Genomic DNA, 27,656 nt, shown 5'->3' on the forward strand with positions numbered 1-27,656 from the left:
TTATCTGGCTTTATCACCTCTGTTTAACTGCAGAGTCATAACTGGGCAGTGGTAATCTAAATCAGTTTAACTACTTTGATTCAGACTGGACACACTCACATTTATAAGCAACACATGTGGAGTATGGATGTGTCTCTCATGTAAAGTGTTGCTTCCAGCGTTGCATGCGTTACTATGTAGGAAGGAATAAATTCAAATAAACTTAAACAGGCATTATGCTAAACTTTAGAGGTTAAGATGGGAAGCCAAACCTGACAAAAATAAACTTCTGAGGCCATTTTGTTTACACATGAAGTGAAAAACAGATGGGAGGAAATTAACAGACTAAAGACTGAATCTGTAACTGATTCTGTATTAATTTAAAAAGTTGACAACCTGCACAACCTTACATTAGTCCATTTCAGACGTTTTCCAATTTTTTGCAGATTCCCCACTGCACACACACACACACACACATACACACACACACACCTATATACAGTCAAAGACACATATGCCACCATGCCCACATGCTAATACATACACACACTGAAGAGCCATCCTTCCTTGTCTTCACAGTTCCCAGTCATAAAGCCCTCCCCTCCCAACACTCCAACACCCACACATTTTCACCCTCTGTTTTTCCAAGTCCTTACCCCCCTCTCGCCCCTGTACGTACACACACACACACACACACACACACACCTCCCTCAACCAAACTGCTTGAGCCACTTGCCTGCCAGGGAGGCAAGATGGCCCTCCAGCCCTCCAGCCAATCAGACAGCTTGGCTCGCACAGGAGATCACAGGCCAGCTGATCCAGGCTCCTGACTTCTTTCTTCATCTGCTCTTCTGGAAAGTTCTGGATGTGAGGGAAACATCCCCATTAAAGCTTCATGTGTCTGCTGTAGCAGAACACCTCAACTCAAACAAACATTTGTGGATTAAGAAATGAATTACACTGGTGGCACATTAACATTGAAAAAGCAGCAAAGTGAAAGTGACTGGAAGGAGTTGGTGAATAAAATCAGCATTTCTAGTAAAAAACAGAAACAAAGCAGGAGAGAATGAAATGATTTTGTTGCTGTACAGTGCTGCAGCAACAGAATTTCTACTGAATTCATTAACACAACAGAGATGAGGGGAGGAGTTTGCACTGACAGCAAAACAGAATAAATAGCAAATTAAAACAGAGGCAGATCAGAAAAAAGGGGTAGCTTCTAAGTAAAATATCAAAATACCAAGAAAATATCTGACATATACACTCACCTGCCAATTTATTAGGTACACCTGTACTATTGAATGCATATCAGTACAACACTTCAGTGTTTATGAAGCTCAAAATGTTTCAGTTCTTAAATAAATTGCCATAAATCTATAAATTTAATGATATGTTTATTATTAGGAACACCTCTGAACATAACATAGTGTAAGAGTAGGTTTGGAGTAATAAAATCAAACAGTGTACAGCAGCACTGGAGCCATACTGGTGACCCACTGACCACACTCGGCATCTCTGCCCTCAACACTTTCACGAGCCTTAACTGCTGTTAACAAGTGTTCGAAGGCCACGACTTGCTAACCCCCGGACTCAGGAACACAACTTAACCTCTGACACTAAGACAACACTTTCTCATCTTTTTCTTGCCTTTCCGTCATTTCCTCATTCTCTGCTTCCTTGAGTATTTTTCATTCAAACATCTCTTGGATATGCTCTTGCTGTTCTTTTGAGACATCTATTTTCAAAGAGACTATTGGTCTTACGGCTTCCTGCGGCTCTTCCTGTAGGGTTAATTCAGTCACTGGACCCCCCAAGGCCAGCCTTGCGTCTTCCATCTCAGTGGCCTCTGACCTTTCATTGACACCTTTTTTGGCATCTTCCAGGATCTCCCCAGAACCCGTTTTTACAGCCTCGCTGACACAAGACACAATGTACAACCATGACAATTTTGTTGTACAAAGATTTTTTTTCTTGTGATGGAGGAACTGACCAGGAACGCAGCCCTGGAAGAAGTGGACCTAGCATCTTTTCCTCCAAATTTCAAACTGCAAAATGCATAATCGAGGCAATATGGAGCATTTATAACATTCTTATCCCATTGTTTATCATTAATAAACTGCCACTGTTGTGCACACAGTGGCCAGGTTGTTTTCCTTCTCAGCTAAACAAAAGCATTTTGATGCTGTAGGCATTCAGCTGATGCTTCTATCCTCAGCAATTTATGTCGCCTGAAACAGCAGAATAAGCTTTCAGATCACCAACGCTAGGAGCAGCCAATAAGTGAGAAGTGCATGCTCATGCTCACCTTGTTTCACATTCAGTGTGACGCCGTTGCCTTGTTTGTCTTCGTGCCTGCAGCTGGCAGTGAAAATGTTGATCACGCTAAGTGACATGTGGCTGAGATGCAGAAATGCATTCGAACTGTTCTACCTTGAAATTTGCTTTTGCTCTTTCAAAGAGAAAAATCAGACAAAGGAAAAGAGCCAAATTTTCCAAATGAGAGGAGATACAGAAGGCTGATCTCAAACAGATCTCTCTTTGTATACACGTGTGCCTCAATGATTACATGTATACTGTTTACATATCTTCTTACAGTCCTCAAGTCCTTTCAACCAGGCCATTTTTCAATATTTGATGGTGACACACATAAGAATTGAGTTGTGAAATGGGAGCAGTTATTTTCTGTGTCCAGGTTTCATTTACTTTCTAAACAATGTTAAGAGAACTGACCACTGGTGTGCGTGACATTTTGTATAAAGCTGACATTCAACAGTACATCAGTTCAGTTTCTGATCCATGGAAAGTTTGATTCCAGCACATATGCTGTGATCATTTGCTCTAAATTAAAATGCAAAGTGTTTTACATTGCCACAGCTCTGATAATCTTACTGCTTTGTTTATCATGGCAACTGCAGCTAAGGCTCATGGGTACTGGAGTATGTTGAGCAAGCTGCCAGACCTAAAACATGATTTTGCAGTTGGAAGCTGGAATACTAACTAATACTGACTGCCACAGCACAAACCTACAGTACTGTAACAATAATACAACTTGGAAATGTGATGACACAGTATCAAATCAAACCCCATGAAGGACAAAAACATTTTTTCCAGAGTCATCTTGGAATAAAATAGTGAATATTGTGACCTAAACTAATCAAAAACTATGGCTTAGTTGAGGAGCTTAACCGTTTAAATTAAATACTTTGTTAGCATGTAAAACATGTCTTGAAACAGCTATCTGCACACAAACACACACAATCCATGGCTCACACTCTGAAGTGAAAATCACATCTCTGTTCTATCGGGAGGGGAAACTGTTGTGAGATAATGATGAACTGGTTAAACTGCAATTACGGCAGTGAGCGATGGGAGAAGAGACGACAGCAGTTTAGACGACAATTTGGGAGGCGGCTGCCGTGGCTGCTGCAGCTGGGGCCTGTTTTAATGCAGTAATTGATAGACTCTGCCAGTCACTAGTGGGTTCAGAATTAAAACTCAAATTATCATCATTAGGACCCCCCCCCCTAATTGCTGCATCAAATGCACATCACTGGTTTTGTTTTTCATTATAAAATTACACTTGCGCTATCAAGTTTCATCAGCTGCACTGACGATGTCCACTAAGGCCTTGTCAGTGATTAAGGGAGCCTGTTCTGCTTTGTTTTTACCTCGTCTACCTACTCACAGCCTCTCTTGTCATCATAATAAATGTGATAGATATCTGTCAGATGAGGCCTCAAAATTACTTTCTGGTGTTAATGCAAAGCATAAACACAACACAACCTTACTTCAAGTGCAGTACACACAAGCAGAATCATTCTGGTCTGGATCACTACGAATGGTACAGTAGCTGGTTTCATGCCTCAGAAAGTCCCGTCAGTGGACTTCTGCAGTCATTCTACCTTTTTAGATCATGCTAAAAAACATGTCAGGAAATGATAAGTAAGATAGGTGTGTTGTAAAATACACAGAATTGGTTATGTTTGTCTTTTTAATACAACATACAGTAGCACGTTGTTTCAGCAGAATCCACTCAACCATTAGTTCCCAAGCCGGGGGCCGTGATAAGATGTCCAGAACGTGATAAAACCTATTCTACTACACAAAGTTTAAGTTTATTTTTCAGAGTATTCTGTGGTTTTATTCTGTGGACCTAATAAATGACAAAAACAAGGATGTGTGTGTGTTTCATACAATAACCCTCCACACAGAACATGCATACTGTACATGTATGCTGAGCAGGCAAATATTCTCTAAGACTGAGGTGAACTGGGTGGATATGTCTCACTGTATGTGTGTGTGTCCTTGATAAAAGTCCTGACCTGCTGCTCCAGCTGTAATGCAGTCAAACACTGAACAATCAACATTTTGCTATGCTGCCAAGTGATTAGCAAGATGTAAATTAACCTACAGTTTGTCACAGAAAACAGCTGAATTGGTTAAATATAACAAAACCCCAGCATCTCCCTGCAAATGACATCAAAATAAACAAAATGCACAGAGGTATTAATAGAAAAATTAAAGGCAGAAGCCTAATAAAATGTGTGATTTAAGTTGCACATACAAAATAGTGATCCTTTCTTTGTTTGTCTCACTTCATTGCCAACACCACAAAAACTGTTTAGCTGCAGCTTAGACAATTAGAGCTGGCACTGGGTGAGAGCAGGTGACCTTGGAAATAAATTGCAATGTTAATTTATCATTGTGAAGTTTTATCTGACTTGAACTCACAGTTTACAGTTTGACCCACCATTTCTCAGCATTTTAGTGTGGTGTGTTCAGGGTGCTGCAACTCTGCAAAGCACACAAAACTGTAGAAGCCAGATCCAAACACAGAGTCCCTTCTTCTTCAAGAGTATTCCTGAATAAAATCTGGCCCAATTAGAGAATATTAATGATTGTTAAACGTGCATATGCTGGAGCTGGAAAATGGGAAGGTTAATAGACAGGCAGCGTCACACGATCACATTTATCAGTTTCTATTTATCTCTCCTTGGGAGGTGGCAGGTTTACAGTAAATACCTTCTGTCCCCCTAATTTCCTAATGATGGTGATAATGATGGAGAATGGCGCAGTCATTAGCAAGGACAGGCTCTCTGCATCACTCTGTCAGCTATGTCTCTCCCAGGCCCACAATGAGAAGTGATGGGGCCCAGCTGTTCCCCACATCCTCTCCCCAAACTGAACCTCTCTCAGAGAGAGAGGGGGAGAGAGACAGAAGAACAGAGAGGGACAGAGGAGGTACAAATACTGGGAGACCAACAAGAACGAGGACCTGAATACCTGCCAACCAAGAGAGGACACAAAATGTCACAGGACTGTTTGCAAGAAATTATCCCATTAGCCAACATAGCTCTTAATTGAGAACACAGACAACAAAATCATCCATGTGTCCCCACTAAACCGTTCACACAGGTGTCCCCTGCAAACACTTCACTGTCACAGTGAATGCCTCGGTCGTTTACAGCTATCTTCATGCTAACATTTGGGCATACACTACTGTATGTTGACAGCTGTCTGTATGCCAACACTTTGTTGCTAGCTGAGTGTTTTTCATGTATCTGCTCTGTCTGTAGTATACACCTTAGCATGCTAAAGCATTTTCCATCACACTTGTTAGTCACTTTTGCTCAGCGTATGAGCAACACTAGTATCATGCTATCTATATAAATTAGTTATAGCTTCCATGCCAATACTTACATTAGCACTCTAAATGCTAACACTTTGGTAGATAACCTGACGAGTAATTAGCAGACTGTAAGCTAACACTATCATGCACTATGTTTAGTGATCTCAGGTTCACACTTTAGTATACCTCATGGACAATTTATCATTTCCTGCATCCATGTAATTACAAGAATCCACAATGTAAATTTCATCAGCCCTCTCCCAACAACCATGTGGCCCCCAAAATTTATGACCATGGAGACCATACCCACCAACAAGCGAGCTGACTGCCAATGTTTAGAATACATTCACGTGCACACACACCCAAAGATCTACAGCCAGTAAAGAACAGTTTATGCATCAGTGGTGTGCACTATTGTACCCCTTTTGCATCTGTTTTGTACTATATCAGGGATTTTTGTAGTCTGCATGCTAACCTATTAGCCCGCTGAGCTTTGGAGTACTGTTTACGTTACAGAGTTTACAGAGTTGCTCCGAGTTTTACAAAAAAGTTACTTTTGACATGTTGCATTTTGACCACTGCCTCAGGTTTCATGCACTATATTAAGAAAAAATAGTGTACTTGCTATCGCTTTAACATGCTAAGTGATAGTAACATCTCTTTATTTAACTTCTGGTTGTAGTAGTTTGTGCTTTGTACACACATTAATATCCTCTATGTTGTGGGACATGAAGCACTAAACCCTTAAGTATGTTAAAATTAGCGTGTTCACTGATGGCAGACACCAACATTTTTAAGATGAGAAATAAGTGATGAAAATGTAGCCAAGCAAGGCTGTTGTGTAAAATAACTAATATAAACATATGTATAAAATGAGTATGTTGAAACATTCAAAACGTATAAAGTCATGGGCCAAAATAGATATAAAGAAGTATGATTTATATGGCTAAAGTAATATCAGACTTCTTACTCCATGCTTGTAGGCTAATCACACTATCATAAAGCATTGTACTCATGGGGACACTAAGACCAGCACAGAAACTTAGATGCTAATAATCTAACCTATTCTTTGAAAGGCCTCACAAAAACTTTTGTTTTCCTTTATGTACATATAGCATTTCAGTTGCTGTTTTTCCTGTCCCCAATTTATTCTCATCTAAAATTTCCATTAGTTCTGTACTCCTCAATCATTCCATTTTTACACCTCCTTGCCTTTCACTCTAACTCTCTCTCCGTTCTTTCTCAGCACACTCCTTTTTTATTGTCAACACTGCCTTTGTCTCCACTGTCTTAATTAACAGTCCACACCCCATGCACTACATTCAGCCTTGTGGAACATGATACAGTTGGAGCTGATGGTCAAATATTCCTCTTTTCCAATAGATTAATTAGAGAGTGAGGTTTATCAGGCAGGCCCTGCTTGTCCTGTGTAGCGATAGCTTTTAGTAAAAGAACAGTGATATAAAGTAATCTGAAAAGACTGCTACCACTATCAGAATGAAAGTTAAACACTCAGAATCCACTCTATGAATTTGAAGGGGACTAAAAATGAATATTTTGATTTGTTTCTGTTCTTCTATTAAATGCCATTTTTCTCCTGGTAAGCCTTGTGTGTTGAGTACTGAATCCTTCTGAGGTACATATAGGCAATTAGATGCAAGGCATGGTTGATAATGTACTGTGTAAAGTTGAATAATTAGTGGCGATGTTCAAAATTTCAAAGTCACCTCTGATGAACAGCGCAGGGTGATTAATTCATGATGGGATACGCCACCTTGTCAGGCCGAGCTCCTCACAGGGTAATGGCAACACATGCATAATAGAAAGGTGGTTCTCTGCCTCCCCTCATTGTCAGAGTGACTTCAAAGGAATTAAAAATGGAGCCATCAAACTGCATCTGTTGTGTTACTTTGCTCAAACTGTTGTTTTAGAACCAAACAGTGGATCATATCGCTTGAAATGTTTCTCTAATGCTGAGAAAGGCTGCAGTAAATAAAGTCAACAAGTTTGTGAAACAGACCATAAAAGGTAAAGTCTAAAAAAGTGTGGGAGAATTTCATTTTAGTTTTGTAATAAGCTTTAATGTCTTAGATCCCTCTGAGACAGTTTCTGGCCAATTCTTGCTACATCTTTCCTGCATAAGTAATGTGGATATTTCACTTTATCTAATTGCATCAAAACTAAATGTTTGCATCTAATCTACTACACAGAATGTCTGATGTCTGTACAAAAGAGGTAAACCTGAGTTTGAAAAGTGTTTTTCTTGTGGTAAATGAGCCAAAACTGAAGCTGTGGTGCAGTAGCAGCAGCAGCAGCAGCAGCATGCTGTAATGACTGGGACTCTCTGTACATCTCTCCTTTACTGAAATACTGAACAGTCAGTTCAGCAGTGAAGTGACCTTTTCTCTAAACCCTCCAATAACTCTCTGGCTGACAGGCCAAATAAGCAGATGATCCCAGACTCCTTCATGGTGTGTTGCGACTGCACACAGTGCAAAAAAGACAAGTGAATCAAGCTTCTATTTTTACCTCCGGGTGGGGAACTTGTGTCACTCTTGACCACTGCACCTAAGAAAATCAGCCATGAAGTTTGGTTTTGGACAATCTGACCGCTGACACCGCAGAGCCGTCACTGTGATGCCCTTCTCCTCCATCAACCGATCCCCTCGCCTCGACCTTGCACCACTCCTCACACCTGACTGACACCAGAGGTAGCGTGCCAGGCCAAAAGCGTGATTGACACATTACCCAATCTTTTGTAAACACGTTGAGATCTTGGCACCTCCAGCAGGGCTTGTGACTTGTGACTTGTGTAAAAGAGACCTCTCCTCCCGGCCTTAGCTCAAGTCTGCTGGCGCTCGCTATGATGCAGCCTGACTTGTCAGAGGGAGTAACAAGATTCTGAGTGACTTAGCACCTCTGGAAATGTCAGCCCCGCGGCCAGCAGACACCAGGCTGAGTGGAGTGGGGAGTGGGGAGTGCACAAAACCCACTGTGCCTGGCTCAGCTGTTGCCTGTAAGAAGCAGGGAGGATGACACATACGCCTGACCAGGCAAGACAAGCAGCAGAATGAACAGGCCCTGACAATGCATTCTTGTCCCTTTCCCCCATATTTCTGCCACACTTCCTTCTCTTCTCAGAGAAATGCATCTGCTATCGTCCAGCAGCTGCTGTGGCTGAAACGGACCTTTGCTGCCCTGGTGCCTGATGTGCAGTGGATATGACTAAGTCCATGGGTGATGATGATGTGAGCAAAGGCAGAAATCAAAGCATGCCTAAATGCCCCATTACTGCTCTGGTGAATCAAATTAAAGGAAACAATGCACCAAAGAGACACCCAGCACAAAGGGGAACTCAGTCACAGCACACTCTTGTCAGACTGCAGTTATTTACCATGCAGACAAACACATTTTTTCTCTTCCCCGAGGAAACTTGGGGATGTATAACACAACATACTTAGTACTACATATTTAAAGAAGTCACGCAGAAAGTCAGTTTGGTGAAGCATTAAGGAATCAGGAAATGCAGAAAAGAAAGCTTTTACAAAACTAGAGAGGGAGAAGACGCCGGAGCGTGATGATGCTCAGTAAAATCTGATGGGTTGTTTAACTTGCCGCCTGCTGAGATCCAAACTGCTACATTGACTCTTGATTTATATTTTCTGATTCACAGAGGCGCATGCATCTTACTTTAATCAAGGTTCTCCCTATCACCCCCATCCCCTCCATCTCACTGACTGCTATCCTTTTTTCCCCCACAATGCACATTAACAGCAAAAAATATAATCAGTTTTATGACAGACTATGTTTTTAGTGCATGATGGGTGAATAGAGCATTTTGAAAATGGCCCATCCCTATCCTCAATCTCCAGATAGATCCGCTGGGATGGAAGGCAATATCAGCTGAGAGGACACAGTCTCAAGGGTGTGTGTGAACAAATGGCAGCAATCTGATTCCTGCTATTTGTCATGTTTGTTAACAAAATACAATTTGAGGGAGGAACTGAGTATACAGCTAAGGACATAAACATGTTATTTGGCTGAGCGGATTCATAAAGTTAGAAGTCTGCAGTGTGTCTGGAACTAAAATGAGGACAGGAGTTTCCTCAAAAAAGTGGGATTTAGCACTCAATCTACTGTACTAAAATGCTATACTCTAAATGCTACTGTGCAACTGACTTGATTAGATTTTCAGAAAGCACTGACAAGTTAGGGTTGGAGGTTTGAATCTCAGTGCCTGCAGTCCACAGGTCGAAGTGTCCTTGGGCAAGACACTGAACCCCCAAGTTACTCCCGATGGTTAGAGCCATAGGTGTGAGCTGGTGCCGCAGATGGCTGCCCCGGTTCTGTACGGTTGTGTGTGCGACATACTTGGCCAAATAAAGGTGATTATCCTTATCCTTAAGCTAAAGAGTAGCTTTTTGCATATCATTTCCCCTTAAATAAATCGACCACTAAAGATCAGTGCATTTGTCATGAAGCCAAACAATAGCTGGCTCCTTTTCTGAAAGAAAGCTTTAAGAACACTGAGAAAAGTTTTGTTTCTCTCTTCCAGAGGTTAAATTTCATATTCATTTCTTGGTGGCTCTATTAGCCACTAACGAAGAGGGCTAGAAGGCACAGGTTTGGCAGATTAAGGCTGGGGATTTCTCTTGACCTTTCAGCCAAATGTCATGCTGTTTGAGGTGTACAGACATAATTAGATCTGATCGTCCTGTTGCTTTCTAATCTTTGCCAGGGAACTTTTTTTTTACACCGCTAATCGCTGTTGTTCATTAGCTACGTTCAAGATGTGGAAGGCACAGGCTAATGACAAGAGCCATTGAGGTTGAAATAATCCCGTTGTTTCTGACGCCTCCACACAACTGTTGCGTTGCTGGATTCAAGGAAGCCACCGTTAATGAGGAGGCTGGCCTTGTACATACAGCATCAGGGAGAAAAAACAACTACGCACTCTCCCAGCTAATGTAGCTGCCAATTCACAGTGACATTTGCCATTAGCTCCATGCTGAATTCGACCGGTGACAAAAGCACAAGTAAATGCTCAAATCATTCCCAATTAACAGAGGCATCAAACAGTGAAAATCCTAGCAGGAGATTTTACGGGCAGTGCACGAATAAAGGTCAGGCTCCAGCGGAACAAGGCACAGGCACAGGATTTATTAGAACTAATGAGCGCTTTGTTAGACCAAATTAACACCAGTAGGAAGCAAAATAATAAATAAATAAAGGAATTTAAGCACAACATTTGTTTAGTGACACACACAAACACACATACCTGGCTGGCTGACTGGCTGACCCAGGCTCAGCAGTGAAATTAATAATGTCACCCTAAATATGTTAGAGTTGTCAAACTGAATGGTTAAACCTGATTTTTAACACAAGTGAGCTACAGTATATAGATGCCACCAAAGACCCATACATTTGGAAATGCAAGGTGTACTTAAATGATAACAAACAAAACTCACTTTCATTAAAAACTTCTTCAATTTTATATTATAAATTGTGAAATCCTTTTAGATTTTACTTAAATTTTGTAGTCAGAATATTTTATCAGGACTTCACAAGCACAATTTATGATCCAAAAGTAAAACTCGGGTGAATTACCAACATACCATCACTGCCACACTGAGTGACAGCTCTCTTATTACAAGGACTAACACTAGACAATACCCAAATCAGTGCTTTTAATGTTTTTAGCTGCTATAAAGGTCTCTTTACAATAGGGGTGTAACGGTACACAAAAATCACAGTTCGGTACGTAACTCGGTTTTGAAAGTCATGTTCAGTTCATTTTCAGTATATTAAGGGGAAAAATGTTATAAAATAGCTTGTCATTTATTATGAACTTTTGTAAACATTAACAGGAGACCTTAGCATGTTAGGATTTGCCTATTTGTGGATAAAAAAATTACAGGTTTTTAACCAAGCTCATAGCTGGAATCCATCTAGTTTCTTCCTAAAGTTTTCCTCACTGTGCTCCCACTAGCACCTTTACTGCCCTGACTAAACTAAAGATGCTGGTGAGTCCACTTTATTTACTGACAGCTTCCTCCTTATTGTAACAGTTGTTGTGATTGACATAAAATATTTTAAATGTGTCACGGCCAGCTAATGCCATGACAAATAACAGGGAGAGACACCAACCTTAAATTTGCAAGCCCAAGCCAAACTCCAGTCCCACATCAGGACTTATTTAAAAGGAATCAAGCCAACCTGTGTGGACCTCTAGTTCTAACTAGTCCTAGGTTTAGAGGGTTAATGGTAAAGGGTTTCTAGCTCTGACTTCTGATTTGCATTGGCCATGATGTTCGCTAAGCTAAACGTGCTCCGCTCTGTTCCACCAATTAATATGTTCATATGGGAATGTAGATTCAAAGTTCTGTTCAGTACCTTTACACCCCTAATTTACATTAATAACATCTATAAACATAGGCATTTCCTGCTATCTAAAAGGTCTTCCCCCTTTCTCTGATTACACAAACCACCTGAGCCTCCTTTTATAATCTCCTTATTCTACTAATGAGCCCAGAGCCCTTGAATAGGGGAGAATATTTATTGAGATATTCAGATGGATTCTTTTAACCCCCCTGTCTTTCTCCCTACCTGCAGAAATGGAGGCCTGGCGGGAGAGATATAACATAGATTGACTGTGACAGCGCCAAAATGAGGCTAACGAATATCCTAATGAGGAAATGCCAGCCACGTTCCCTTGGTCCAACCTGACCGGATAGCTGGCCTTGAGAGAGAGAGGAACTCAATCTGCAGCAGACTCACCAAATAACTGACCTCTAACTGAAGCACTAGCTTAAATACAACACATACTGTTCATTCAACACGTTTACTAAAATGTTGTATGTGCCCATTTTGACGTGATACATCCCTGATATGAATTTAAATTTTAGTGTTGCACTTGATTTAGTGTTAAAACGGGTGAGATTCACTCACATAACCAGGCAAAACAAACTCTGGTAAATAGTATAATTTAGATGATATCTACAACACATTGTCTGACAGTCTGTTGGTTTCTAGCAGGTGCACATCTAGAAAAAACATCAGGTTTGATATATAGTATGAAAGCAGTAAAAGAGCACAAAGGTCAGTGCCTCATCTTCATGGAAACAGCTGTGAATATTAGAAAATATCTGTATGAACCAAGAGTAATAACACTTAAGACACATATGCACCAATTTCTTCACATATAGTAGATGAAAATAAACATTCAATCATTGTTCACTTTATGACTTCGGGTTAGTTCACAATAGCACCACCTAAATATTTCCACTTCATTGGAGTATGGTACACCAAAACACTCCTCCTCCCTTTCCTGTGGATACTCCGGAGTTGCCTCTGGGACCACAAACTCCACTTTGGTAAGACCAAATAAGACCGCCCTGAATATATAGATATATAAAATTCCCCTCTCACCCCCCACTTCGGGATGGTCTTTCCTTCCTTTCTTCAAGCTCGGGTCCTCTACCAGAGGCCTGGGAGCTTAAGGGTCCTGCGAAATGTCTTAGCTGTTCCTAGGACTGCACTTTTCTGGACAGAGATCTCAGATGTTTTTCCTGGGACCTGTTAGAGCTCCCAGTTTGGGGGTCCCAGCCCCCAGTGTTCTTATTACCTTCTTCTTTGACTTTAACTTTGGGACTTCCAGCCTGTACTCGGTACAGATGTTTCCGTACACTATGCCGGCCACTTGGTTTTGTATGCCCTGCCTGCTAGCATCTTGCACCACGCTGTTATGTATACATGTACATATACAGTATATATAGGTATTGTATACATAAATGTTTTAGTAATTTTTCCAGTGATGTTTGTGATGTTTTGTCTGTTTTTATGTTATTGTATCATACCATTATGTTACTGTGTGAAAATCACACATTTTTACTGAATCCCATTTAATAAAACTGCTCATTGATCTGTTTTGTAGTCAAGGAGAAACTTCTGGTGTATGTTGATGTGTGTGAATGAGCCTGAACATACCAAAAGAGGAGGAAACACGGACTGAAGGAGTGCAGTAGTAGAAGTGGGGTTAGGGGTGGGGGTGGTGAGGTTTGCATATGGTCACATAAGAGGCAGTATGACGTGCTAGAGAGCCAAAGCCCAGGCTTGTATATGATATGCATTGTGGCAACAAACATGGGCCACGTGCTTGTGAAGCTTCTAGGTTGTACTGTACGCACGGACGGTGGAAGAGAGGGAGGAGGGGCATGGTGGGGGGGTGGAGGGGTTGTGATTTGGGGAAGTGTGACGATGGCCTGAATTGAAGAGAGCCACCTTTTGATTTTGGACGGGCCCTGTTCCTGGCAGGCAGGCTGGCCATAAGGCGGGGTGGGGCCTGAGGATAATGGCAGCAGAAGGGAGAGGAGGCCGACAGCTGGCGAATTCTGCCCCAATATGTTTCCATGAAAGAAGCGAGGAAATTTCAGAAGACGCAGTGCCCAAACGACACGCTCGGCGGCAAAAGGGAAGATTAAAAATAAAATTAGTTAACATCTTGCCTGTTTCACCCCACGATGCACATTTCAGTGTAAGGGGGAGTGGGGTGATGGCAATTCACACTGCAACAACCCTCCAAAAAATGAAATCTTACATTTAATTAGAAGAAGTCATGTGTCATGTCCTGAAGCTCGTCCGGCACACACAGATGCAGCCTGGAGTGTTTTAAACCCCTTTCCATCATCTCTCTTTCTTTCTCCTCCCTGCATGAACATCCTGTTTTCCCATCCTAAGCATATTGTGCATCTAAAATGCAAATTACTTCCTCTTTTTTCCCCTCTCCTTTCGCTTTTTATTTTTTTTCTACCTCCAATCACCGTGCCTCTAATGAGGTGTAAAATATGTGCATTAATGACAGAAAAGTTATTTAGATCTGGGGGAGAGTTAATTGGTTTTAATCACGGCCCACATCCATCTGGTTACACGAGACAACAAACTACTTCATCCTGATGCCTCATTAGACATATTGTGAGTGGCTGCGCCTAAAGGAGATGCTCATCTTCAACTAGATTCCCTTACACACAAGCACTGTTCAAATGCAAAGTGTGTATGAAAAGGACGTGCAGATAAACTGAGCTCTTTGGCCAAAAGAGTACAAACCGTTGCCATTGTCAGTTTGTTTAGTATACTACTACTGTCATCATATAGTTTACCTTGTCTCATACAGTGACTATTTCATAGGGGAGTAACTTCCTGTTACTTTAGTGAATCTTACAAACTGCTAAATATCTCGGTGTCAAAATGCTTCTCTGTGATTTATCCTGAAAAAATCAAATCGTTTGGCTCTGAAAGACAATCATAAAGACAACTAGTATAATATGAGCATCTTAACACTAATCTTACTTATTCTGAATCGCTTGTAGTCTATTTAGGTCTTACTTATTTCCAACAGACCATATGACTGAATCATACTCCCAGTAAAATAGCACTAATGCTAATGTTTTGGGGATAATTTAGCTAAACATAATGTTAGTTCTAAAATAAAATGCCTGATACTACTGCATGGTTGTTATTAGATGAACCTGCTTTAAAGGAAGTAATGTTAAGAGATCAACCTTGTTTTTAATCAGAAATAATCTCAAATGAGAAAGATTTGTTTTCAAATATACAGTTCAGAGCATCTGAATGAAATAAACTTCCTCAGGAAATCAAATTAGCCAATATTTCACTTTTAAGAAATACCTCAAATGATATTTGATTTCTACTACGTGACTAAATATCCTTAGGTTGGTGACTATTGTCGTTATCTTGGCTTGTTTCAGGGATAATTATATTGGGTTAGATGTGATTGTAAATCACAGGGAATTATAAATTATAAAGTGTAAACTTTATTGCGTGTAATGTTTAAATGTTTCTTCCGACTAAGTGGACCCCTAGCAACCACTGTAGAGGAACCGACTGGGGATCCAGATAAATAACCTAATAAAATAAAAACTTGCCCAAAGATTTCTAAAGCATGATGTGAACATCATAAAACATCCTCATCATCACATTTAGGTGTTACAGTAGCTTAACCCCTTTTGAGCTGAATCTCATGTTGACTCTTTCCTTGAAGCCTGTCGTTTATGTCTCAGTTTTCCTTCATTACCGATGAAACTTTGTCTTCAAAACATCCCCAAGTAATCACATTGGATAAATATACAGATTTATGTCTCAAGAGAACATGCATATTGTGTCACTAGCTCTGAAGAGTTTCTGTTGGTGGGGAAGACTCTCTTCAGCCAAAGCACTCAGTTATCTGTTGTCTCCATCCGCTAAGCTAAAGATGCTCTCACCATCTGTTGGTAGTGTGACCATGTCCAAAGGACCATGTTTCTGAGGACCCTAACAGGCCAAGAACTAAAATGTGTGAACTGCAGGCCTGCTAATCTGAAGTGTTGATAACAGGCTTGAAAACAATCCACGTGTGACTTGCACCATAAAAACTAGGAGTTCACTGGGAATTCAGCCAAGATCCAGAGGGACTCAAGGTTCTTTAAACAAATAAAGCCCTAAAGAATTACTTGCAGCACTGTCTGAATTGTATAAGTAGGGATTTAATGTCTTCTTAAAGCCTTTAAAATTTACACTTGACAATGCCTGCTTGCTAGTGTGAATACCTTGAATGAGACCTCATGTGAAGGGAATCATGTCATACCTAATGTTTTCCAAGTTTTCTGTCTGAAGGAGCAAACCTTATTGCAGATGACAAGTGCATGTGGGAGAAGAAGGAGCTCTGCAGTTAGGTTTACCCATGTGCCTCATTAATCATTAGCATTTGGCTGAGAGGCTGCTTTATATGCCCCCATGATTCACATTGTCACTTACTGTAATCCATATCCATTTTATGCTTATGGGCCTCTAATGGGTCCTGTTATGATGTGTCAAATGAAGTGGTTTTGTATGAGTGCAAGCCGACCTACAGTTATTTTTTATTCTTCAAGTCACAGTGAAAGTTGTTGCATATTTGCTCAGCAAAAACATTGGAGTTAGAGGAATAAACAAGTCATTCAGTTATTGAACAGTTTGTTATATGTCACTCCAGCTGGATAATAACACCAAAATAAATCTGACTTCAGCTCTTGTAAAGTTTAAGTAGGACTATGCACTTTTTGTCCCCTATCAGGGTTTCCCTATCATAGAATGGCTTGGGCACAGCACCTAAGTGGTTTTGCGGTGCGCCTAAGCCTAATTAATATAAAAAGGCAAAATATCAGAATGAAAACATAAAACAACGGTGAGTTAAATGCACTAAAAATAATGAAGAGGTGACCCGATGTCAAACTGAAACATAAGCTGGCAACAGGAATGACCTGTCAATCAACAATCAGTGTTTGCATGAACATGGGTGTGTATTTCTCATTATAGATGTTTTCTGATTTAGTGGTTTACGTGATTGTATTTACTAACTTTACCGTTAATCTGTGTCTTCTGTGTTCTGTATGTGCAATAGGTGGCAGTGAGTGTGCAAATGTGCATGTGCAAACTTGGAATGTAAACAGTACAGGTGGGATTACATGAAGTAAGTCCTGATTGTATACTCCTGTCAGCTGTTTCAGAGTCTGAAAGCAGTTGGAAAGAAAGAGTTCTTTTACACATGGTTCATGATAAATAATAATATATATTAATAATAATAAATGGCAGCATCACCAAGCTAATCAAACAGCTGATTTGATATTTGTACCGTCAAATCAAGATGGTAGTTACAGCCATGGATCCAAGGTCAGCCTCCACAAAGAATACATGAAGTAGGCTAGAACTTTGTTGGGGAGTATTTCTTCAGAGATAGCAAAATGTAGCCTGTTTTACAGTACACGTAAAGAAATGTAGCTAAAGTGTACTGATTTAGTGGAGTTAGGTTAGCCAAAGAAGCTAGATAGTTGATGTTATTTAAATAATATGTTAGAAATATAAACTGGACTTTCCTTCAAATTATTTTCTTCTTTTAGTATAGAAGTAAGTAAGAAAGACAATGCTGGAATATTAAATTTTGGGTCTCTAACCTTCCCAGGTTATAAAAAGTACTTCCAGTGAATGTAATCCAAACACTGCTTATGTTGCCCCTTAAACATATTTGGCCTCAGGAATTGGTAGCACTTCTATATTAATGTACTTATTTTGTAAACGATAAATCTACTATTTTGATAACCTCTGTATCTGATCCTTCTTCCACAACCAGTATATGAGGCGAATCAACAAGAGCACTGTGACAACATAAAAAAAAAGTTTAAACACAACACAGGTTGAAATGTGAAATGTTATGAAAACCACACAAGAAGCTGGTTAGCTTGGGGTGAAAGTGTCAAAAGCCGGCACAGTAAGTGGACCTTTGAGTATATGTGCTTCATTAAGGTTTTGCTCCAAACATTTACAAGTTACACAGCAATAGTTTAAAAGCAGAAGTGATGAGAACTAGTTTTTGACTGAACAAAATCAAATTTTATATGTACTAATTTATACCAATGACACTTGATTATTAATAGCTCTCACAATTTCTATATGATAATATACAAAGGATGCTGAGGCAGAAGGGAGTGGAGACTCTTGCGGCTACAAGTCTTTCTGTTTGTTGTCCAAGAAATTCTGATTAGAAAAACATACATGTTAATTATAGAAATCAGTATAGTTGCAGGCTTGTGTGGAAGAAAAAAAGTTGTGCAATTTAGTGATTTGCAGAATGTGACAGTGATGGAAATTGCTGTGGTTATAATTAAGAAGACCTTAGCATATTTAGCTAAATTAAGCAGTGTGACAGGCTCCATATTCACAGTGTCATTTCTTGGCTAATTTGCCTTGCTTCCTTATGTGTGGTGTCAGACATACTCCCCCTCAGTGTTTACATTTGGATTCCTGCGCCTTCATTTTGATTGACATTTCTGAATCTATAGGGCCCGAGTTTGCCGATTCCCAACTAAAGGCAAATGGTACAAAATGATGTGTGCTGACAGTCATTATCAGCTACTGAACCCTGACACCTAATCATGAAAACAGTACGCAAGTGGTACAGATAATGATCTGTCAGGGTGTTGGTGCAAAGCTTTACCCTTAAAATACAGAAAATGCATTAATGGTAAACAATCTAATACTTTTGATAAACAGCTATTATTAATGCAAAGACGGGAATTTATGCAGTATAATCGTACAACTGTAAATATTACCAACATAGCAGCTTCTTTTTTGCCAATGGATTGTTTTGGTTTTCTGATTACACAGATACTGAGGTTGAGTCTCAAGATGTCATCAACACCCACAAGCACCAAAACCCAGCTGTTTCCAAACCCAGAGAGTCATCACCAACTCTGCGGTTCTACAGAGCTTTTTAGCCTCTTTTAGCTACTAGTCTTGTTTAGTGGTACAAGCATGACTTGGTATTCAGTCAGTATTTCCAATAGCAAAAGGCAGCTGTTTTCAGCAAACAAGCTCTGACAAGCCAACTGCACAATACCTGCCCAGAGCCAAGCTGCACACAGAAAGTTAACGACTGGCTGGTGGCCAAAATAGAACATCTAACCTCTAAAGAGCCAGAGACTTTCCTCAGAACGGAGAACAGGGGCTAAGAGGAGAGAGAATACTGTGCTTACATTCATCTGGAGGACATGAAACTCAGGGGTATGTTAGTGTTTTTCTGTAGGTGCTGAATGTAAGCAGCTGTTTGTGTGTTTTATGAGCAGAAGTAGTTTCTGTAAGACAGTCTGAAAGCATTTAAATGATGAGTGTGGCCCCTTGATAAATGAATAATTATGGGTTTGCTTTTTGTTCACTTATTTGTAATGCATTTTGTGTAATCACCTTACCCTGCATGACCTATTGTTTGTCAACCCCCAAAATTAGGATCATATGTGAAATGGAACTTAAACATAATTAAATGCAGTTTTTTCCTGAGTAAAATAGAACATTAGCAATGCCAGGGGATATACAGATTCTCTGGATCCCGCTGAAGGCCTCCACTCAAACAGTATAAATATGCCCTTGTAACAGTGTTGCATCATGGGAATGGATGTGTTCCAAAGGTTGATGGGGAGGATCCAGGCAAACGCACACAGAGCACAAGGGCTGTAAAACCACAGTGGATTTTTACATCTGTCTGGCCTCATTGCTATGCACAGAGCCCTGAGCCACATTTCTCTGCCTCCACCTAGGGGTAGAGCACATTGGATATGCCACCGCCTGACAGATTACCGCCCTAAACAGTGGTGTCTCCGCCAGTGAGAAAGAGGCCTGCCAGCAACAGCTGTCCTTTAGCATTGGAAATGCTAAGTTCCCCTTTGATGAAGACCGAACGGGAATGAGTGTCAACAATGCTTCACCCTGCAGTGGTTGCTAACATCTTGTAACTTTCTGTGCTCCAGACCACTTCTGCTGGATACTTTTTGATCAACAGTGCAGCTGAGCTGTAACATGTATGATAATGTTTTGTTTCTGGCCCCTCTGCTGCCTGTTGTAGATGACAAAGAAAAAAACAAAAACAAAGTCATCACCGCTCTTGAACCTGAGCAGTGCATTAGCCGGCTGCTATGCAAATGAGGTCAGAGGAGAGGAATGCAAACAAATCTGTTAATTGATACATCCTGTCAGTGAAGGGCCTTGGGGATCGCCTGGAGGAGCTGGAGTGCCATTGTTGAATACCTGGGACACACTGCAGGAGTCTAAAGTGCATCTAATAGGGACGTCCTTTACAGACTAATTGCAACCATTTTTCTGGCTGTGGAGAGTTGCCTGAGCTGTCGAGGGCCGGGTATTCGGCATCACCTCGGTGATCTGCGGTGACCCCAGCATTCAAATGTGTGTGTAAGTTCAACAACCTCTCCAGAAAAAAAGCTATCCATGGCAAGAAGACACTAATTAAGGTAACATGGGCGGCTAAATCCCACAAGTGTAGCAAACAGTTGGAGTGTATACTGAACCTTGTCATGTAGGTCACTTTGGTGCTTTTAGCAAAGCAATGCATATTAATGGAGTCACTGCAGTCGCCGCTTCAACTCTCATGGGGGGTTTGTGTACTAACTGTGGGGCTCTTTTCTGAAACATATGCATTGCAAATTGAGATTACGGCTGGTTACAGTTAGTGCAGGTCCCTGTGGCTCTGTTTAGCCATAACAATGAGAGAGTACATGAGGTTGAAAGAGTTATGAGCTACCCATGGAAGAAATTATTACAGTAAAAGGGGTGAAGTGGAGCGAGATGACCATATGCTTAATAATATAAAAATACATCTGCCATAGGAGTGAAACCCAGATACATCTGGTGTATGTGATTGTTTACATCAATTGTTGACCCAGTGTTAAAAATATAAGCCACAGGATTCTGAAGCCACTCCACATGGTCTGACCTTCATGAAGGCTTAGAATGTTCCTGTAGTTTGGTGTTCGAGATCATCGGTAACAAGGCAGGATGTGGGTGAGTCAAACTAACTGGTAGAGGAAAAACCATCTAACTGGGAGTAACTGGTAACATATAACCCAAAATACCCTTTGTACTGTAATACAATCATTATAACCATAACACCAGCACAGCAGCTTTATAACAGTTATACTGCACATATATTAATGCAGACTCAACTGATATGTAGTTAAGGGATAGATGTGACTCTATTAGGGCTGTCCTGAATGTCAATTTTTGGACTAAAGCTAGGTCCGTAAAGAACTGGTTCTCCTGGTTTGGTGCTGAAGAACTTGCACAAAGGCCTGACCTCATCCAGAACTGTTGGGACAAACTGGAGTGCTAACTGTGAGCATCAGTCAAATTCCTTGTATTTTTGATAATACTTGGCAATAAATTTTAGGTGAGTTTTAAGCAAGCAGTATGTGCCATAAAGCTGCATTAGAAGCCATTCATCAGGTGTGGTATGACCGCCAGTTTGACCCCTAGTGTCTTGTGAGATGCCTGCCTTTACTCTGAATGCATGTGGCACGGATCTTCAGCTGATCCTCACAAATCATCTGCAGCCACATCAAGTCAGTCCTTGTTTACTTATACCCAACATCCTTTCCTTCTCGCATGACTGTCTCACAGGAAAGTCGGTCGGGGATGTGTGATGTACATCATCTGTAATCAGATAAGTTGGGTACCATCCTCATGCTTTCTCTCCAAAACAACATGCCCACTGAACTGAAAGCCAGAGTGCAACTGTCACATTAGCAGCCAGAGAGTACCCACTCTGCTGCATGCCTGGTAAACAAACCCTGAAAGATGTTTTGCATGACAGACAGACTGATGGCTCTTTCAGACAAGGCCAGAGCGCTGCTGAAAAGAGCCGCCATCCTCTCCTCTCTGTTGTTGGTTGAAACTCTTTAACCAATTAAATTGGCAGAGCGAACAATTGAATATGCATGACAGAATGTTGCACTTATGAAAACAAGGGTTTGAAACTACTAATTGTGTGGTCAACAGCCTATCACTGCACTGTATTTACCTTCGGTTTGCTTCCTCTCATGACACAACCTGCATTTTGATGTCGTATCGAACCGTGCACGCTTTCAAGTGCACTGCTTTAATGAGGCGTCCCACATTCACTGAAAGGGGTCTCTATCAAAGAAGAATGACTAAACCTCCCCAGCCCCAGCTAACTGTTGTTTGTCACTTTTCATAATGAGCCTTGGCCTCGTTATACTTCATTTTCCTGTGGATCACAATGGAGTCGTCAGAGTTTTTCACCTCCGCATAACTATGTTCTTCTATTGAGGCGATACTAGGCGGTTAAATTTATCACTTGATGAGTTTTGCTCTGAGTACTTTGGCAAAGTTGGACAATTATTTTTGAATCCCTGGGCTCTCAGAGGAGGGAAAATGAGGGAAATGGCCAATTATGGAACATGATTTATTAAAATGTAAAAAAAAAAAAAAAAAGTTTATCTTGTTGGAAATGTCATTAGACCAAATAGGAAATGTTTATGAATGCATGATTAAATGACTCCTGTGGTTAAGGTCATGGAGACAGTTTGCAATCACTGCACTCCACATTAATGTAAATATTATTACATTTACTCTATCAAATTCAGTTAATCAAAATGTTTCTGACTGACTGGTCAGCACTGGCTATAGCAAATCAGCCGTCCAATCCAGCACAAACACAAAGTACAGTATTAACCCACTGTCAGTTTCTCAGCCACCGTGCATCCCACAGCCCAGCTGGGACACTGAAAGCCGCCTTCTCTGTTTTTGAGGTACAGAGAAAAAATTCCAGTCAGACAGAGCCACCGCCGCCTGCCAAAAACACTGCTCATCCAAAGTCATTTGCAGCAAAGTCCATTATCATCATCACTTGTGGTGATGAATTCCCTATGATGGTGGCAGGCCTGCAGCAGCCTCCACTCATAATGACATTCTGCTCTTGTTGGCAGTCACTCCCTGTCAGATGGCTCATTCCCAACAGCCAGCATGTCAGACAGAGAGCACACACAATATTGGGCTGGGCCTCACCAGCAGAAACAGGGACAACAGGAACGGTGCTTGAAAGGCAGGGTTTCCTTTGTGGGAAGACGGCAGTGTTCAGTCCAGTCAGCATGTTACTTTTCAGTGTGATCACCTGTAACATTCTTTCATAAATTTGTTCAGTTGTGCTGTTTTTTTACATGTTTTGCTAAGCTTTTACACTTCCTGTTCTCAACATAGCGATGTGCAGATGTGCAGATGTTTCCAGGGAACACCACGGAACAAATCCCTATTTTTCCTCACAGTCGTGCAAAATGATGACCAAGATACATTTACAGTAAGTTAATAAACAGCACAAGCCACCATGGATGAACACAGACATAAAAGAACAAGTCACAAGAATTTTACCTTAATGGGTAAAAAACATGAAAAGAGAAGAGCTAGGTACCACCTGATGGCGCCTCCCTCAGGTTAAACAGTAAGCATCAGATAACATGGTTCATGAGATAAACTTGCGTTACCCATTTGTTACAGCCCATTTGGGTGGTCGATTTTCTTTTAAACCCCTGTTGAGGAAACTGACGTCAGTTTCCATCAGTGTCAGTTTGCCACAGGATGACTAGAAAAATCCCCAGTGTCCGGAGAGAAGGCTGAAACTGGATGAGTTTGTAAAACATCAGGTTACCTTCAGTGAAAACATGTTTTAAAATGCTACACAAATGTTTAAAAAAAGTTTCTGCTGTATCTACATATTGTAACTTGTTATGGTTGTCAAACAGTACAGTCAGCTGACCAACTCCACAAAGGCACCTGATCGTCTCATTGCTGCAGCGAAGGGAGGGCCTTTTGGAAAATGACTGACAGAGCAAAAAGCCAATAAGATGACGAGTTCATAGAGGTGTAAACATGATTTTTTTGAGTTTAACCTCTAGAGTCCTGAGCTTTGGAAACCCAAGCTGTGCGGTCCTCATATGAGGACGCAGGGACTCTAGAGGTTAATCCCTGTTAAAGGGCCTTTCAGTGAGTCATTGTCAGCCTTTGAAGGCTACAGAGTGAACAGTATGAAGAGTTAATCAATTTCATTAGTTTGGTGGAATAAACAATGAATATTTTACTAAGTACTGTAATGACATTTTTGGCAAAAATTGACATTCGCCTGTGAAAAAGCCCAGACAACAATGTAGATAACTCATATGTAATGCCGCCATCATCGACTTTTAAAAAGTAGTGGTTTGGATGCGTATGTTACTCCACAGTGTTTACAATATATAATACTACAGGACGTAAATGTCCATTAAGACAAAAAAAAAAATCTATTATGCTTGTGCCACTGTAAGTTTGGTTCAGAATCACTTACACTCATTTTGACCATTTGGTTGTAAAGTTTAGAGAGTTACCTTTCAAATAAAACCAGGATCATGAGCGTAAGCAAAAGGGTTAAGAGCAGTAACATTTTTATTCTTTGTAGATTAATTTTTTGGGTGAATTTTAAGGGATGTTAAGGTTAGGGAAATAATGTTGTTTAAGGCAAATAAAATATGGTTAAGGTACGACAAGGACAGACAACTAAAGCACTAAGGTTAAAGTTAGTAAAAACAAAATGGTGATGGAATGAGAACTAACATTACAACTAGGTCTTAGTTAAATCCTCTGCAGTATATTTATCATCATGCACAGCATGTAGACGGGGCAGAGAACTACTGTAGCGTTACACGACCATCTCTTTTGCTACAGCAGACATTTGATTTGACATGTGTTATCACCGAGTGCCAAATATAGACTAGAGAAAATGAGCATTAACATGTAGAACTGTTATAGAGGATGACTGTGACAGAGAAAAGGTTAAACTCACAGGTGGATGCACCACAGATCCGTATTCCACAATCCAATCGAAGCATAAAGAGAGACATCATAGATCTTGAGTTCTTTCAGTTAAGTGAAAGGAAGGGTCAATGATGAGCCTCCCTGATTTCACTGCTGGACCAAATTAAGGTTGATGTCCCATGAAAAGAAATGTAAGAGGAGCTGCAGGCCAATAATATTTAAAGCACCATGCAACTAAGTCATCACTTCAGAAATAAAACAGCTCTGTGGACACAGCGAGTCTGCTAGATCCACCAGTGTGACTCAACAACTCTGTTTAACAAATGAAGCACAAGACAAAGCTGAGGAAGACGCTGCCCAGTGTTCCCCTTAAAAAAGACCTCTGGATGCACACTTCTAAGGTCAGGCTCGTTTAGAGCAACACACAAAGATACAGTGCTGACAGTTTTTACAAAAGGGGTATTATGGATCCAAGGTATGTGATACACAGATACACAAGTTTGTTGAATACAAACAGGAGTTTAAAATTGAAATATTTCTTCTGTTTTATAAATAGTTAGACATATGGTATTTGCATTTTAGGACCATCAGCACCAACAAATTAGTAACTCATGCCCTAAAATAACTTTTAGTTCTATATACAAAATGTTCCTGAAAACTCTACCATGACAGTAGTTTTGGGTTCAAAGCCATATCACTTTACATGTTTTAGTAAAGGAAGGCAGAAGAACTCCACGTCAAGCTGAAAGACACACAGCCCCACATTAGTCCTCTTATACACTTGCTGTGGCTAATGGCTTAGCAAACAATTGAGTGTTTACACATCTGGAGAGTAACAGCAGCATTCACCAGGAGTTGTATTGCATCAACCCAATATTCACTCTCCTCTGATACCAACTACTGAGGAAAATATTGAGAGCTTTAGCTTCCATCCCACCTTTATCACCAGCTAGTCACTAACTTTGGCTGCCTAGCTTTTGGTGCTGGACAGGGAGCATTTGTGCAAACAGCCCAGAGCACTGAGGTTGAACCATATGGTAAATGTCCCATAAAATAAAAAACAATGTCCTAAAAAAAGCTGTGCAGAGGTGTAGAGGTGGTCACAGATCTGCGTGCGTGCCACCGTCCCATTATTCATTGTAAATATGAAAAAAATACTTTTTGGTGGATCTTTAAGGATAAACTGTGGAACCCCTGCCTCTGAAACAACCAAAATTCTTGTCATAATAAGAATAAAATGTACCTTCCTTCCATCTTTGGGATGCTACTAAGACACTGACTTGCAAGACAAAAACAGGGAATCCTTGTAGGGTGGAAAGCAAGATGACTGAAGGTGACTCTAAGCCCGAGCTTATCGAGGGATTCAGTAAACAAGAGGCCTGGCAAGCACAGCGCTCGGCTGTTGACAACCGGTGATGGTGACCAGGTGGGATATGTTATCCTAACAGTCTGGAACTCTTGTGAATTATTTGCTGATAGATATAAACAGCTGTTATTCTTTGTAATGAAAAGCAATTAGAAACATCTGCATACTTGGCTGTGAGCGATGCCTCCGAATGGCGGCCGTGGCTCCCAGGTGCCGCTGGGAAATAATTACATCATCAGGACGGGGGCCGGGGCTGGAGGACAGCTAGTGATCTGTGAAGAGCAAGGAGGAGAGTCCAGAGAGGGACACACACCTCTGTATTAGTCAGACTTGTGAGGACTTCCTGGTTATTACAGTTCAACCCTCACTGTTTCCTTTGGTCCTACTCATTAAACCCAAAGCCTAACTTAAACCTGTCCTTAACCAAAGCCTTAACACTTACCCCTCCTTATTTTAGCCTATTCTGTTTATTCTTTAGTGACAGTGGCTTAATATTCTATTTGATGTTAATGATTACTAACCTTACAGACTCGCCGCCTCAAAGACAAAATACTGTGGGATTTGTGAAAAATCTGCACTGATGCAAAATGTTAGTTCATAATGGAGCCTTCAAGTTAAATTTAAAGAAGAAAACTTCCCAAATAAACTGCAACAAACATGATGGAGCATGTAAAGTGGTTTAAAAGTGAAAATATCCTCAAAAGACCATCTGATTAGACGGCATTACTGCTGTTAACGGGACAGGTGCAACCTGACAATAATGATCAATTCCCAGCAGCAGAGAGCGTCTGCAGCCTCAGTAAATCAGCACTTTTTAACATCTTACTAAAAAGATACAACAATTTAAAAGACTATATATTTTAACTGTAGAGAAGTGAGGCTTCAAAATAACCTGGCTTTGTAAAACTGTCCTGACTCCAAATGTCTGACTCTCAAACTGCTTCTCACAGGTGTTCAAGTACAAGAACACACTTATAAACACACACACACACACACACACACAGATGAAGTCAGCAGACATTTGTTATGGTGATAATTAATTCTGTTTTACAAGCAACATAAAAGATCTGTTCCTCTCTCGCCAATGTTTTCTGAAGTCGCTCTTTCTGCATTCAGTGAAACACTTGCAAAGGCATGTGGCCAACCTGAGCCAGAGGCCGACACAACTCTTAATACCGTCTTTGTTTTCTGTAGCATTCTTCATGTTGTGTAATAATGAAAGGTTTAAAGATTTTCATCTCGGCCAGCCATTCTTACGGTACTTGTCGTTCCTTCATCCCCACTCAGAGGCTGCTTACGTTATGTAAAACAGAGGCTAAATAAATGTTCAGTGCCATCTCTGTCTTGACTCAGGCCTACGACATCTTCATAGATACTGTAGGAACATATACTTCAAAATCTTTTCACTGAACATAAAGCAGGAGGTTAAAAACTGTCGGTGTTCTGAACGGTTATACAGTTTGATAGAGGGAACATGAGTGTGGGGACCAGGACGCAATCTCTCTC

General features: G+C 40.7%; 1 long non-coding RNA gene across 1 annotated transcript in view; it reads right to left on the bottom strand.

The window, feature by feature from the left end:
• Positions 1-408: 408 nt before the first annotated feature.
• The window catches only part of LOC109957417 (uncharacterized), a 66,181-nt gene continuing 38,933 nt past the window's right edge, over positions 409-27,656 (bottom strand). The window contains exons 5-6 of the long non-coding RNA XR_002274561.1: positions 26,318-26,422; positions 409-840 (exon numbers count right to left, since the gene is read on the bottom strand). This is a non-coding gene — a long non-coding RNA (uncharacterized LOC109957417). The remainder of the gene's footprint in view (positions 841-26,317; positions 26,423-27,656) is intronic.

The sequence above is a fragment of the Monopterus albus genome, unplaced genomic scaffold (assembly GCF_001952655.1).
Source record: "Monopterus albus unplaced genomic scaffold, M_albus_1.0 scaffold26.1, whole genome shotgun sequence".
Lineage (NCBI taxonomy): Eukaryota > Metazoa > Chordata > Actinopteri > Synbranchiformes > Synbranchidae > Monopterus > Monopterus albus.